Source organism: Nothoprocta perdicaria, unplaced genomic scaffold, assembly GCF_003342845.1.
Source record: "Nothoprocta perdicaria isolate Ctin4 unplaced genomic scaffold, notPer1 scaffold_20, whole genome shotgun sequence".
Classification (NCBI taxonomy): domain Eukaryota; kingdom Metazoa; phylum Chordata; class Aves; order Tinamiformes; family Tinamidae; genus Nothoprocta; species Nothoprocta perdicaria.
In genome coordinates this window covers 3,084,074-3,100,548 of record NW_020455205.1, presented here as the reverse complement: position 1 = coordinate 3,100,548, position 16,475 = coordinate 3,084,074, and the positions used below count along the sequence as shown (strand labels likewise).

The 16,475-nt window shown below is 42.0% G+C and overlaps 1 long non-coding RNA gene across 1 annotated transcript; it reads right to left on the bottom strand.

Moving 5' to 3' along the window:
- Positions 1–2,395: 2,395 nt before the first annotated feature.
- On the bottom strand, positions 2,396–13,591 carry LOC112946199. The gene is made up of 4 exons (XR_003249180.1): positions 13,443–13,591; positions 12,679–12,816; positions 3,319–3,455; positions 2,396–3,006 (listed from the first exon to the last, which is right to left on the bottom strand). It is a non-coding gene; the product is annotated as an uncharacterized LOC112946199 (long non-coding RNA).
- Between the last annotated feature and the right edge of the window lie 2,884 nt (positions 13,592–16,475).

Here is a 16,475-nt window from a genome sequence, read left to right as displayed (position 1 = left end):
GGCGCTCGGCGCGGCTGCGTGTCCGTGTGCGCCCGTGCGCGCGCGGCCGCTCCGCGCTGCCCCTCACACATGTGTTACTGACAGAGCAGAATCCCAACTACACTCCAGCTCGGCTCCCTCCGTCAGCGCGCCGCAGCCAATCCGCCCCCGGCTTGTTCAGGCGGAATAATAAAACCTGCCAATCCCGGCGAGGACAAAGGAATGACTGAAAGAGGAGGAAAAAAAAAATCTGGAGGAGGGGGCAGAGCGAGCGGGAGGACGGGAATGGAGGGAGGGAGCAGGGAGGGAGTCAGGTGGGCAGCGGTGGCCGCCGCCGCCCGGGCGCGCTGCGGGAGCGGCCGTTAGGGCGGCCGTTGGAGCGGCCGTTGGGGCGCCCGCGCCCAACCCGCTCCCGGACACCAGTTGAGAAACTTGTGGGCCAGAGGCCGTCCCGGCTGCCCGGGCCTCGTCCCGCAGCTGCAGCCGTGGCCTCCGGGACGGGCRGGGAGCGGCCGGGCCCGGCGAGGCAGGCCAGGGCCACACCGCAGACTTGTTCAGGAATTCCCCTGRAACCGGGCAGTTCTGCTTAAATACCAACACCTGTGTGACACAGCTGCTGCTCGTGCCCCGTGCTGATTTTGAAGGGCTAAGCTGCTGCAAGCAGCTAGCAGGCGGCAGTGCTGCTTGTCATTCAGAAAGACAACGGCCTTTCTGGAAGAGAAGCTGAAGTGCAGTAGCAAAACAGAAGTAACACTCTGTAATAACACTTGAAAAAAAAATACATATTAAAAGCACTTTTTTGGGGCCTAAGCTCAGCCCACATGATAAGCAAAAGCCCAGCAACCCCTTCCCTGCTCTGACTGTGGCAAGTGTCCGTGGCCACACGGTCCCTCGTGGGCCTSGGCACAGCAAGCGCAGTGAGTGGGGGCTTCACGCCCTGCGAGGACAGGCCTCGCGTGGGGCTGCGCACTGCTCGTGCAGCCCACGCGGGCACCTCGCTGCAGCCCAAGGGTACAGCACACCCTTCCCGGCCCGCTCCGCAACATAAAACTTGGCAATGTTGGTTTCTTGATTCCAGAGCGCTGACGTAAGGAGCAGCCAATACTGTCGGCAYGGTGGGACGCGGCAGTGGCCACAGGGCAGCGGTGGCCGGGCACGCGGAGCCCGGCTGGGGCGAGCRGCGGCAGCCAGAGCCCTGCGCGGGGAGCGCGCCCGCTCGGCCGGGTGGCAGCGCTAATTGCTGCTGTCGGCTGCATGTTTTATGACTGCAGTGTGGCTAAATTACGAGTTCCTGCGGGTGYGCTGCCTCTGCGCTGCCCAAGGCAACGAAATATTTTAAACCTGCCCCTGTTAAGGCCTCGTGCAGAAGCGATCTACAGCTACAAGCGTCTGAAATTTCCTTTTGCCAGGAAAATTTATTTACAAGTGAAGGCGCTCGTGCTAAAATGCCGAGCAGGTCCCCGGCGAGCGCGCGTGGCGGAGCGCGTGGCGGTGACCGGCAGCCAGGTGCGCCGGGCCCGCAGCGCCATCTGTGGGGCTCGCTGCCTCCTGCCGCCCGCCCGCCCGCCCGCAGCCCTTACCCAAAATACAGAGCTCTGCCCGCGAAAGCGTGCGTGGGGAACGCGGCGCCTCGCACCTGCATTCCRCCTCTATCTTATACCCACGGCAATAATAAAATCCGAGCAGTGCGGGTATCATTTAAATACAGGGGAACACACTGTTTCTGTCTGTAGAGAGGGCTCTGTGGAATCCACACGCTGAGGAGATGGGGAGCTCCTGCACGAGAATCCACGGGGTCGGGGGGAGAGGGCCCGTGCTGTGGGTAACAGTAAATGGTGCATTTCTTTTTATCATATGTCTATGAAATATGTCATCTGGATGTAATCTCCAGATACATAATACTACATTTAAACATACTCAGCAGTTTCGGATTTGTCATATAGGATCTGTTACAATTTAAAATATATAAAGTAACAAGGCGTGCTACAGATAATCAACTATCACTGTTATTCCAGCTCTCCGACAGCAAAGAGCACAAGGATAGAGCGAACGCCAAGCTAAAACAAAGTCTAAGCTGTCTAATTATTTAAGGCTATAATGGCTGGAAGCTACCAAACCCAGGCTCTGGAAGAACCGTCAGTAGCTCTTCTTATTGGAAAAGATATTCTACCAAGAAACTGTGCCATAGGCAGTGAAATGTTTACTAGTCTTAGAACTGATAAGAAAAATGGGAATTACCTTCTCAAGAAGCAGAATTTTAAATGGCTTAATGACATTCTCCAAATATCATTATAATGTTCCTATCTTTTTCTGAAATCTAATCTTCACTAATTTTTGTGATTAATTTTAACAGAGGGAACCTTAACTGAGTGCATTTTGCAGAGCAGTATTTTTCTAATTTTTCTTTTGTGCAGCATCTGCTGTTGCTGTTCTGTCATCTTCGTTATGTTTTTCATTGTCTATGTGCCATAATGTAATTAGTTAGTTCAACATCATCTGTGCTATTAGATGAGATGTTTCTATGGTAAGTTAACATAGTTCTCAGTAATTGGTAGATTTCAACAGTAGGCATGAATATATCCATCAACTTTAGGTGGATTTTAGTCCGCAAGATTTAAATTCACTTGGCATAGTTCATCCTCGAAGACTGCTAATTTTGGCTGAATGGATAAAAAACAATGCAGGAGAAAATCTGGCTGCTTATATTAAGGTACTGTTGGAGTCAGGGAAAGGCAAGCATAAAATTGCTGGCTTAGTAGAAAGTTGCAATCTGAATGTCTGGAAAATGTTAGAGCTTGTGATCCAAATCATTCTTAAACCCCGACATGCCGCTAAGACAGCTGATAGCCCAGGACTCACCGGAGTGCTCTCTCCATTCATGAAAGGACTCTTGGTTCTCTCCTTAAATACTGCATTCCTAAGGGATCTCATCTGTCTTTTCCTTTCTTGTTAGAGATGTTGAGGCTGCCACTTCCTTGTAAGCGCTGCCATGTTGCACTTAGCTGGCCTGGGTCTTCCAAACTCCACCTTTCAAACAAGCATTTCAACTTTTAAAACAAATCTCCAAGCCCCCAGTCTCCCTGGAATCGGTGACAGAAAATCAACAGCTCTTTGTTATTTTAAAATAAAACACCCCTTCACTAGCATAAAATCTTCTGCTTTAGGATTTTAAACAAGAATGTGACTGTTTAATTATTAAAGTGGGATATCTAATGATATGAGAAAGTGTGCATCCCAATCAATGGAAGCTGTGAGGAATTCTGGACAGCTCGACTCTYAATTTTCCTTCTCAAACAGCAGGCTGTGCTTTGCAGCTCCTCACCTTTAAAGGTAACKCACCTTTAGGTATAAAGCATAAATCTCGACTTGCTGGTAAACACCATGAGTAACATTATTTTCAAGAGTCTGGTTCCATGGAAGGTCACTAGTAAGAATAGTTCATTTAGGCAGGAGTTGGTAAGGCCCTTTTATCACCACTGTATCAATAACAAGGGACAAATAATATAAATGTCAATAATTATAAATACATATTTACATTAATAATGGAGACCACTTAAAGATGATATAGGCTATATTTGTAATGACTTCATATAAGTAAAGTTTCTATAGAAAGGCTTGACAGATTATCATTAGCCATGCATAGATTCAAAAGTGAATTTGGTGACTAAAGTCAAAGGACACAGGAGCATGGAATGATGTGTCACTTGTGTTTTAAATTAAAAGTCCCTATAGGCCACTAGAATATACATCTTTAACAAAGAAGTTCATTATATAAAATAATCTTGCAACTAGAAATGCTATATTCATCAGAATCCAGAAAAGCAAGGGACTTTTTAAGTACATTAGCCAAAGCTATTTTGATATTCTAAAAAATATACTGATGATTATTGTGATCATATATATATATATATATGTATATAATATTTTGTCACTGTTTTTATAACTCAGGTATCACTGTCTTTAAAAAGGAAAAAAAATGGAACCTACCTTTTAAGGAAGAAAAATATGTTCTTTTCTACACATATACTTTAATAGAATTTAGATTAAATGTTGCCTTTTTCACCAGTCACCACAATAAACTGGCATATTAGACGACAGAACAGCACGATTCTGGCCTGTGTAAAGACCCAAAATCTTTGGGGTAAAAGTAGCCTATGTTCTGCTTTATCCTTACAGGACAAAAAAGATCAATCAGTTGGGATTTAAAAAAAAAAAAAAAAGACTAATTCAATTGACCAAAATGCCCTTACTTAATGCAGAAGTACACATTTATAATGCCGTCATTTATGCTTCTGAACATAAATCATACTTTATAACAATATCATTTTGTTAAATCACTGCCACTTCTTTTCAGTCAGAATTCACTTCAAAAAATTTCAGCAGAGAATAAACTTATCCTTTTTGTTTTCCCTCTGAGATATGAAATCACTCAAACATATTAAATATTTTCTATTTAGAGATGACCTTTTTTTTCTTGTAGCCACTTTTTAAACTTTCATTTGTCATAGGAACATTTTTGGAACAAAATAGCTGTACTTTGGTACGATATCTGAAAACAGTCTTATGCAGAAGTTTATAAAACAATGTTCTAGACTAATTTGTTACAATAAAAAATGAAAATTCTAGCCTCTCTTAACTTTTAATTAATTAAGTTTAAATGTGCAGAATGGTATCCACACATAATGCATTTGGAATTGTATTTGAAGTCTTTTCAAAGCCTTGTATCCAGTAGCAAATCCTAYGTCATGAGAATATCTGCATGTTATCAGTGCAGCCAGGAAATGAGTAACTCTATACTCTTCACTATAACACACTGCCATGGAAGAGTACATATGATATCCATGTGAAGTCCTGATAAATTCTGAATGATGCTGTAATTCATAGCAAGGGGCCATTCTGATTTTTTTACCACCTATTTTGCTAGGGCGGCACGCTGGCTTCACGGGCTTGGGCCATTTTCTCCCTAAGTCTTCAAGGGAAGTCCACATCCTGGCGCTGCAAAGGATTTCATTGTATGATGGATTGCCTATGGGAAGGTATAGTCTTAGCTAATATATCTAGGTCTTTTTTTTTTTTTTTTTTTTTTTTTTGCGTGTGATTGCTTATGATACAAATTCCAGCATTATCCATTATATCAAAAAGTCAAGAGGAAGTAAGATGTGGAATAAGAACATATGCAGTAAAGGGATTTCCTAATGAAATTACCTTTTTTATTTAAAGGTTACTGCAGAACAGTATGAGAAAATGGAGAGTTACAAAAATAAAGAGGAAGAGCAGCCTGGTTACTCGTGTCTGGCAGAAATGCCTCTATCATATTTGATTTAAAATTTACATAGATGCCAGTAGTTATGACACAACTGTCACTCTAAGTTCACTTGACTGGACATGAAACAATAATGACAAATAATCAGAATGACAGTTCTCTTTCTATTCTGCAGTTAGATTCATCATATCTCAGTTCTGCAAGATTCCTTCTGTTCACTCTGATAGATAAATGTGCCTCTATTATAATGATTTCTCTGTTTGACTCGTCGCAGCCTTGCTTTCATGAAGGGTTGTGCAAGTTTCTAAGCTTTCTATTCAGGATTTTAGTTCCACCATTTATCAAAGCAAAGATTTCTTAGATACAATTTTTTTAAATTAACTCTTCAGTACTTACTTCTCTGATGCAATGCATTTTTAAATGTTTTCTTGCATAAGAATATTACATTATTTTTAATATAAAATATAGCTCCCTACTTTTCTTAAATTGTTTTTCATAACTGGAGTGACTACTATACTCCATGACAATAATTCTTTTTATCATTCTACTATAATTCAGTAGCTTTTGTTGTCTTATAAACTATCGTACAATTAAGAGCTAATGTTAATGGAATAGATTGTTGTCATAGCATAATGGTTTCCTGCTGCTAGATAAATGCTGTGGCAATGCTAGGACATTTATTGAAAGTAATAGTGAAGACAAAGCTAAAGATTTATTTTTAAAGCAGGTGCCATGGTTCCAGTGACACCATTCTGTTACAATTGTTTTATTTCTATTATACTAAAAGACTGATGAAGATGGCATCCTTTTGCCTGATGTATGCCCGCGCGGCAAAGAGACTGGCTCGCTGTGCTGTACTGCACATGCCTCACGCAAGAGATTTATTGTTTGGCTCATCCAATCAGAAAAGAGTTTATCCATTAACTACAGGTTTAAAATATGCTGTATTTCTGTGAATAAGATGGAGTTGATGCTTTCCTTTACGCAAGTAGTTGGGCAGAGTTTAGAGGAGGAAAATGAGGCCCTACAGTGCTTGTTCCCTTCTCCCCTAGGCGCCCCTCTTTCCTCCGTGCTGTCACAGGGACAATGCCCTGGGGAGGGCGTCACTGCCCATGGCATGTTCCCCTCCTCCCAAGTGCCACAGGTGCCATCTGCAAGTACCTTCAATTCTTCCCCCTCTCCCTTATCACTCTTCACAGGAGGATGTGTCACAGCATTAGCAGAACAGAAGTGGCAGCACCTGTCTTACCAGAATGTTCAGGGGATGGAGAGGAAAGGGTTTGACTAGTTTAGTATTTTCTCCGTTCTTGAGCTCACAGAATCCTAAAGTTTGGGAAAATATGCCCTTTCTCTTCCACATCTTTTAAAACTGTTCACTCCTGAACTCTCCAACAGAGAGCTGTGAAAAACAAAGCCGGTAAAGTTTCTCAGGTATTCTTATCTCCTCTCGTGAAATTGCAGTAAAAGCCCTAGATTACCCCAGGCATCCCATCTCATGCATAGCTGGAGCTGATTGTCAGGAAGTGCATGGAATCCATTAAAGGCAACAAGCTCCCCTGGACAGGTACAGCCCAATTACCTGTCATAGGCAGGTATCATATCATTTGCCTTTCCTTTGAATTGTAGAGCACCTTCAGACACTTCCCTATGCCAAGTGGCAGAGTTATAGCTATATCAGTTTAAGGATAACCCATGTATTAAAAACAACAACAAAAAACCCTGACCATTCCAAAATACGTTTAAAGCGACAGTTTAAAATAGTATAACGACTTTATATGACCACAAAGTCCCTGCTAAGATTTCCTAAAGAAACCGCTTTTATTATTAGGGGCCTTGTTATCAAACCAGCAATTCACTGCTCCAAGGACTTACGCCCTGAGCAGCTCACAGCACAGCTCTGATTTAACTTCTAAGGGCAGAACTTGAAAGCAGTAAACAACTTTAACCTCTTCTTGACCCCATACACATCTAAAGAAGAGTTCAGTAAATGCATGAATTTCACTTTAACCCATGCGCAGACATTCTATACACTAACTCTTGGGTTTCCGAGTCTAAAAAAATGCTCATACTAATAAGCAGGGAAATGCTACAGCACTTGTGCTGTACATCTGCGAAGAACTTGCAGATGAGGATGGTCATGTTAGTGAGCCGATGTGTTGATAAGAGGGGGGCACCAAAGAGAATGTGATGGAACTAAGCAGAAACAGGAGACCTGTGACCCAGCCAGAATGAAGCCTGGCACCCGCGAGGTCCAGGAGGCTCCTCTGGAGCACCAGCACTCCACGGCTCCAGCCAATACACAGTCTTCTAACTCCATCTCCAGAGCAGCAGAGTAYCCTACCAGGCTCCTCTCTGAAGTTTGGGATTCATAGGAACGATATGGGAGAAAGGGAGAAATTCCAGCTCTTTAAAATGCTGCAGCTACTTCTCTAAATACRTTTAAGAATGTGACTGTGAACATTGTAAAGTTATATGATTTTATCAAAATTTGGTCTATCTATTTAAAGCTCCAGCTCTGGAATCAGGATTTTTATAGAAATCTGCTTTTTAAAATGTATTTTTAATAGGAATTGTTAATCTTCCTAACCACGTAAAAACATTAATTGGTAAGGATGAATGAGAAGCACATTGAAAAAGACTATCTTGTCCTGCTTGCTGTTTTATTTGGAAGCTGACTCCTCACTTGATCTAATAAATAGTGAGTATTGGTGATTTCTGAATTTTGGGGATTGCCAGTACAGTAACCAAATGTCTTCACAGCACTTATTAAATCTTCTCAAGGAATCCTGCTCAATTCGAGGAATTATTAAATCTGTTTTGTCAGTAGGCTTCTCTGTATCACACAGGATTGCACACAATCAATCAATATTCAGCTTCCATATCACATACTGCTCCCACAGAGGGCCAGAATTCCCCAAGTACTCTGTCTAAAAGCCATGCCCAGCCTCCTGTAGCTCATTTGACTGAGGCAGCTATGAACATCCTGGCTGGATCAGGCCCAGATGCTTTATTTCTATTACATGAGATGATTAATTATGTGGTTTCTTTCTGTTTGTCTGATAGATGCTGAGGTAAGAGAGTGACGGTTGCTTAGTGCACTATTTTTAAATAGCTGCTTTTGATAGCCCTGAACAGGCCTGAGTTGTGTGCTACAACTAATCACAAAGCTGCTTACTTGGAAATGCAATGCTTGTTAATACTATACTGTACTTTTAGAAGCAAACTCATTTTTGATTGGCCAGAGTTTAGCTATAATCACTAATTAAGGGTCAGCCATCCAGTAAACTCATTAGTTTACACCAATTACATTTGGTACATTTGTAACTAATGATTCCAAGGATCAAGCCATTCATTTCTAAGCTTTCAAAGTATAATTATTCTGTAAATCAGATAGAGTGTAAATCTTTTCCATACGTTTTGGTTGGTAATTGAAAAATAAAATGGTTTCCAAATGTATTCTCTGTCCAGTTTTTGTTCTGCAGTAGATCTCTCTAGGGACTCTTTAAAGTATATGGAGAAGGTGATGTCAACAGAAGTGTACGCTGGGCAAACTGAGACAGGATTAATTAATAGAGATGAAAGAGAAAATCCAGCCCCTTGCAAATCATGGTCCAGGCTTCAACTTGGACATCACACCTTAAATGACAGTTTACAGTCCTGAGCATGAGTCACATAGATTGACAAGTGTTCAGGACACGGGAGAATTAAAAATCCTTTATGTTTCATGTATAAACCCCTTTCCAATAGGCAGTCTTTAAGATGGTGTAATCTCTGGAGCATTTTGCTTTGAAGTTTAATATGTAGTTCCTCACATCCACATAACATTTTCAACACGTTAAACAAATTAGTCTCTGGTTACAGAAGTTTTCAGACATTTACAAGTTGCTGTTCAACTAAATTTAATATGTGCCAGCAAAGTTGCTCGTGCACTTGTTCATTTAGAAGAATGCACTTTTGGAATGATTAATAAATAAACCAGCTTTTCCTATGCCTTCAACTTTGGTGTTTATTTGAAAGCAATCTACTTTAAAAAGACATTAATATCCCTAGAATTATTATTAGAATAATTGCTTTCACTCTTTTTGGAACATACATTTTTTCTCATTTCCCTTCAGCACAGACAGCTTTCCACTCAGRTATAAACTTCCTATTATTATTCCCCACTCCCCACCCCAAAAATGAAGAATAGAAATTATACACTTTTCACTAAGGAATAATTAATTTGTCTCAAGTATTAGAATTGTAGAATGACTTTGAATGGTAGTCTCTGAGGAGTAGCATTGTTTGTTCTCTTCAGTCTTTAATGAGCTTTAGTAAATGGCCAGGAAAAATTACCTCCTTTCTGTAATATGAGAGAAGCGAAGAATGAAGGAAGCTATAGAACCCCGAGGAGAAAAGGAAGCAGCCAAACACACAGCCCGCTGCACTGCATCACTTCCAATAGTTAGTGTTTTCCTTTGGAACTGAGCACTACAGCTCCATTTTTTTTCCATTACAGTTAAAACATATAATGGCTCTAGTATTTTTGTAGGAAAGAAAATTCCTGGATGTCTCCCACATACTGACAGAGTCTGGCTTATGTTGGGGGACAACTGCCTATAGCTGAGCTCTGGAAGTCATTCTGGCTTCCCCTGCTTTGGCATTGATTTTGTCTTCTAAGATGCTTTAGTCTATTTTTGTTGTATTTCCACCTTTAAGAGCAGTTTCCCTCACAGTGCCCCAATCTGCTGCCCTGTTTAAAAGACTCTTTCCTTCCCAGCCCATTTGCACCATCAGTGCTGCCCAGAGCGGTAACTGAGGTAGCAGTGGCAGGTGCTTGCTTCAGCTAAGGATACACATCTGTCACCAGGGATAATATAGTGCGTTCAGGAGGACCTTTTTCTTCCCTTCTCTCCAGCCTCCACAGATTTCCTCACCACTTCATCCCGTAACTTTATCAGTGGCAGTTGCCATTGCTGCCCGGGGTGTGAGACAAGCTGACCTACAGCAGCCAACGAGAGCAGCACAGCCTGAAATAGCATGCGGAGCAGGGGCTCCCTCCAATCCATCCCGTTGGAGCAGCTCCAGTTGGTATGGAATAATTAGCTATTAACTGGATTGCCATGTGTGCTTGCTCTCGGAGAAAACTGGGAGGAAGAAACCTGGGGTCTGTTACTCCCGTCCAGTGAGTACTTCCATATTTTGTCTTAAGTATTCACTGGAGCAGGGCCTCACAGACGTGTTTCCTCCCCTCCAGGTGAGTGTCTCCTCCACGATGCTCTGGGCTCTCCCACTCATGGAAAGGACTCCAGGCACAGTCCTCACAGAGCAGTTTATAAACTCTTGAATCTCTGCTAATCCGGGGGCCAAGAGATTCAAGTTCAATCCCCTCAGGCTGAGCCCTGAACTCAATACAAGTTTCCCACRTCTTGGCTGAAGTGTACCAGCTAGTAGGTTGAACCACAAAAGCCTGGCAGAAAAATAAAGAAATAAAGGCAATAGGTGGAAGGAAGAGAGAGGGGTAGAAGGCAGCAGACGATGTGTCGTTACCCTGCAGGGAGACCTGGCTCCTGGGAGCTGTTCCTAKGTGGAGGCAGAGCGAGGCTGGCGAGGAGCTGCGGGCAGGCGCCGGGCTACCCCACAGAGCAGGGTGGCTCTGACCACGGGAGCTGCTCTCGTGGCACAAAGCGATTGCTGGCTAGACTTGGGGGTTACAGGGGATGCAAAGAGAGATGATGAAAGTGGGTAGCGCTGCCTGGCCCTATCTCAAGTACTTAGCGAGGAGATAAATGTAAAAAGCTGCTACCGAAGCAAAAAAAAAAAAACATTTTTCTCCATCATGGGCTCTCTCAGTGCAATTGTTAGAGAACAATAAGTGGAGAAAGATGTTTGAAGGACAGGCAGGAGGTGGTGAGGACAGGGCTAGTAAGTGAGGAAGAAACATTGGAAAGGAGACAGAAAGAAAGAAACGTAAGAAAGCAACAGGAGGATTGGACAAAGAAAAAGGAAAAATCATGACTGACCGAATTACTTCACCTCTCATTTCCTCAATTTTCTGGCAGTAAAATAATAACAATAAAGACAAGCACAGAGCACTTCAGTGCCTTTCAAGTCCATAAATATTAAGGAGGCATTTAAATGTCCTGTTGACTAGGATCATGTTAAGAAGAAAGCAGCAACATTTGAGAATGTTCTGACAGGAATGAAGCATTGGTACCAGGAAAAAAAAGGAAGAGGACTTAAATGCTTTGCTTCATATATGTAACCCACAAACCTACGTATTAGCCACACCCAAACATACTTAACCTTTTTTAAAGCAGAAAAGCATAAAAAAATGGACCTATTTGAGGCCAGTATGAAACACATGGTTTAAAGCATGCAGCCGCTCTTTCTTCAGTAACAACCTACTGTGACTCCTATAATTTATTCCTCCCAAGATTCATTTGAACATCTGCAGTATCATTATTTGAGTTTGTTATACTATTAGCTTTAAAATTTTATAAGTCATACAGTAGGATAGGTGACAAGTTGAAAAGTTAAGGAGGGTTAATTTAGAAGTTTTAAAGCAAAGCTATTTTTGAGTTATACAAGCGCAGAAAAGCATCTGAATCCAAACCTCCATGGTTACATTTAAATAACTCAGAAACTGCTGAAAGGATTTTCTTCAAACTTCACTCAAGACAAATCCCTCTGGGCTAAGACCAAGCATGAGAACTTAACTCAAAAGGTGATTGTTGTCTGAAGGGAGTTTTCTTCTCCCCTCCTCCTTTTATTTTTTTTTCCTTTTGCTTGTTTTCTTTTTTAGTGTTTTAAAGAAAATAATAGTACTGAAAACTAAGGTTCTGCAATGTAACAGTGTCACATCTATTTTATCATTGCAATAAGAAAAATGCTGTTTGTAAACTACCTTTTTATTAARGGAGATAGATGGTGGAGAAGCATAACAGCATAAGGCGCACTGAGTCAGATATTAAAAGCTTCGCCACAAATAAAAACTACATTTTTATTAAAAGCAGCCCCCCTGCTTTGCCTTTGGGCTTGGACCAGCAATCTCAGCCCACCCCTCTAGCAGTGGTTGATGGTGCTGTGGCTGGGTGGCTGAGCAGGGCAGTAGGAAGCCCAGCTCCCAGCCCCATGAGCAGCTGCCTTGCACCCCTTGGCACTTCAGAAACTCTGATCCTGCCCCAAATGGGCTGCGGAGGATTCCCTGGGCTCAGGCAGCCAGCAGCTCTGCAGCACTCTCCTCCTTCACTTCCCACCCTAGTTCATGTGAGGTGAAGCATCCTCCATACCTGTAGGCTGATCTAAACCATGTTTTGATTTCTCATCAGCCCAGGAGTTGGAAAAAGAGAATGGTAGCTTATAGTCATGCTTCCCACAGCTCATTGACTGAAAACTCCCTGCATCTGGGAATCTTGGTCATTCYTCCCATTTATAGATTAGACCAAGGGACTCACCTCCTCGCTGAGTAGCTGCAGAAAAAGGCCAAACCTGAACAACAATGGTGAAAATTCRTGTTTTCTCTCTCAAAGCCCTTAAAGCTGGTCCTCTTTAATTGCAGCATTGCGTRTCCAGGCAGCTTGGTTATGGCTGGACTTAAACAAACAAACAACAACAAAAAAAGTATATTTTTTTCAACTCTCTCCCACATTTTGTTTTCTACAAATTGTCTTAGGGCAGAGAAGAGTCTTTCCCTCCCCCTTCTATCTTTCTGATTCTCTGGCAGCCCCTCCCACACTTAGTCATCCATTTGTTTGTTTTTCCACTTGCAACTTTTGCCCCCTCTACAGAGCTGGCTTGCCCTGCAAAATTACAGTAACTTATTTCATTTCATATGCATTCAGAAAGGCATTTGAATTGTTCCATTTCTTTTAGAGCTGCATCCATATTTGGAACTAGTGAAACTGAAGGCCAGAGTTCAAAATACACTTACTAGAGTAATTCAGCATGTTTCGCCAGGGCAACTAAGACACATCGGGTAACAGCTTCCCTTGTCTATCCCCTGCACACAGGACTTGTATTAAAAGCTGCTCTGGGCAAGGCTCAGTTGTTGCTCATGGCTCTAACACAAAGTGGCTCACAAACTACAGCAATACAGTAATACCTAGGGATTTATTTCACAAGACTGACTTTGGAAGCAAAATATGTGGTTCCTAATGAGGGCTAACACTGAAGTAGGAAGTAGAGGTGAAACTATCTGAAATGGCTAGAGAGCACCCACCAGGAATCTGAAGTCTTGGGCTTGATTCTTATGTCTTCCAACTTTCGGGCATTCACTCTGGCAAAACAGACCTTAAAGTTCATATCAAGATGTTGCTTAGAGCAGGCTGAGCAGTTTCTGGAAGCTTGCTGCTATACCACCCCATAGGAACAGCAAAAGTCAGGCAAACCTTGAAAAAATTAAACAAATTTTTAAAAAATGTATTACAATATTTAAATAATCAGAAAGCATTTTGATTTGTAAATGTCCTGTTTCTTCTTCACCACCAAAYTTCTGCAGTATCACCTTTCAGTCAGCACTCATCACTCAGCACTTAAGCTGTGTCTGCTATTATCTCAATCATACAGCTTTTTCATTGCAGATCAATAGTATCTGATGAGGCTTAGATTAAATCTTAATACATCATCCATCCGGAAAACTCCAAATCCAAACATATTTGAAAGTTGCAAATACAAACAGTGCAGTTGCATGGACACTGCTTTTACAAAAGTGTACCACAAAAGGAAGAGTAGCAGGAAAAGGAGGAATGTACAGCTGTGGTCAGACAAAGAATGCACCTTTTCAGTTGAGATTTTATATAAGAGTGAGAAGGAATGTGGCAATGGGAAGAGAGGTCTCTCTTCTCAATGCTAGTGCTGCAGCAAAGGTTTTTCCATGCTAAAATTAGAGAATTACTAGATCTGAATATCGTACTGGAAGAGTTCAGAACAGTTCATGGACGGCAAGGTATAACGAAGGCAAATGGAAAGTAAGAGATGGAACTGAAGAGATGAGATAAAGGAACCTGATACATAAACACAAATTTAATTAATCAAAAGAGACAAAGCAAGCCAAAGAGAGAAGATTCATTTAAGATGTCAAAAAATATCTTTTGGAGGGGGCACTAAAGTAAAAATGAAGGCAAGGTATGTAGAAAAAAAACATAAAAGTTGACTACTATAAGCTTGTGTTCAAGGACAGTAGCGTGGAAAAGCTCTGAGGCTGCAGACATTCTCTTTAGGAGACGACAGCACTGTCTCCAGTGCTTGTTGTTGCCTCCGAGTATCCCACAATCTGCTGTTTTAGCAAGAGGGATAACAAATGGCCTCCTAATCTGCTTCAAGCTACATCAGCCAGATTCATTTCACCTGGTGATGAATATGGATATGAGCTAACCAGGCTGGCTTTGCTTGTGGTGCGCTAGGGAATGCTTGCTTGGCCTCTTCCAATGGCAGAGCTGTGGGGAGGAACCAGGAGCAAACAGCAAAACGTGGCGTGATCTTCAGCTAGTAAATGGCGGCTAGACACCAGGAAAGAAATTTGTTTGGCCTCGAACACATCAACATGTAAGACTGGAACCAATCCAGACATGTGGAAGGATGCAAATGTCTTAGGGCTGAACAGAACTCAGGGAAAAATCATCAGCAATACAAAGTTCAAGAAGAGTCAGATCTCTGAATCTCACTGCTATAAGGAACACRGTATCTTTTGTTACTGGTGCAGAGATGCATCTTTGTGCTTGTGAAAAATGACAGCTATTGGTAAGTAACTAACAGGAACCACAGTATAAGAGCCATGAGGATTTCACTGTTTCTGTACCAGCAGAAAATTGTACTCTATGCTACTTGGGCTTCTTATACTCATGATTTGCAAACACCAAGAAAGTAATCAAAATCTTTACCAAGTTAAAAGTGAGAAAGTTGAAGAGCAATTGCATATAAGGAGTCACTAGGACAAAAAATGGTGCTTTTCACCACAGGGTAATAGCTTAATACCCATGTTCCACTTTCCTTTAGAGACCTGAATCGGTGCCATTTGGAAGGATGACCCTATAAACAGTTAATGTCACCCACAGTAGCTGAATCCTCCAAGCTRGGCAGATCATAGGAAGTTTGCTGTGCTCCAGATATTGCAACAGCAGTTCAAAGAGTTCTAAGAGAAGGGCTGCAGTTCTAAAATCTTTGCAGCTATATCTATCTTCTAATTTATTGCAAGGCTTTTAATATCTGACTCAGTGGGCCTTACGTTGTTTAATTCTCCACCATCTATCCCCTTCTTTGGGGGATACCTGTCATTCCAATTTCTGCAAAGTTTTACTTAAGCCAATAGTGCTCTGTTCATGTTACTGGCACTTTGCATTGCAAATATTAAGGAGTAAAATTTGCAATCCAAGTTATTCACAGAACACTGTTATACAGAGCATAATTTGCCAACAGCTAAATTAATCTTGCTTCGCAATGTGAGGCTGTGTACATGTGGTTTCTGATACAAAAGGCTTGAGTGAAACCAATGGTATAGGCATCATATTAACTCAGACCTAGATTTTCAGGTCCATGAAGCTTAGAGTYATGTGCCTTCTAATTTAGAAGAACTCAAATATAAGCAAAAATCTCAGCTCTCCTTAAACAGTGTGAATTTGCAATCCAATTTAACCTTGAATAGATGAAAACATAAATCAGTAGCTGGTCTCCACTGCACATACCAATTTAATGAGCTGAGGATTTTGATCACGTATATATACACACTGGGAACCTGAACACTTTTTCCTCCATGCCACATTCAGCTTGGATATATGCCAAGGAACTGTTCAATGAGGTAAAGGGATGAGTTAAAGAGGGTAAAGGCAGATTGGCCGCTGGTTAGCGCCAGGATCTAGAACAAGGACGTGAGTCACAGATTAGGAGTCAGCCTCCATCCATATGTTCCAACTGATGATTAGTCAATGAACAAATACATGTGCTCCTGTAAGCAGCACCACAGCTCAGGAAGCAGGCAGTCTGACTGTGACTATGTCTGGATTAGTCACTGCTTACATGGAAGGGTATTTTCCATTCTTTCCCTCGTTAGGAGGGACTCTGATCCAAACAGAGATGATTACCTGGAAGACAGCTCCAAGAGGCAGGGTGACACAAAAGCTTCCCCAGACTTACCTTTGGGTCATTGCATGGTGCCTAACAAAAGCAAAAAAACGGAGTTTGCCTAGTAGGTCTTCAAAGAATGTACGTAGTGACATGCCTGTCAAAACGTGAAATGAAGCTGATAATAAAGACAGAT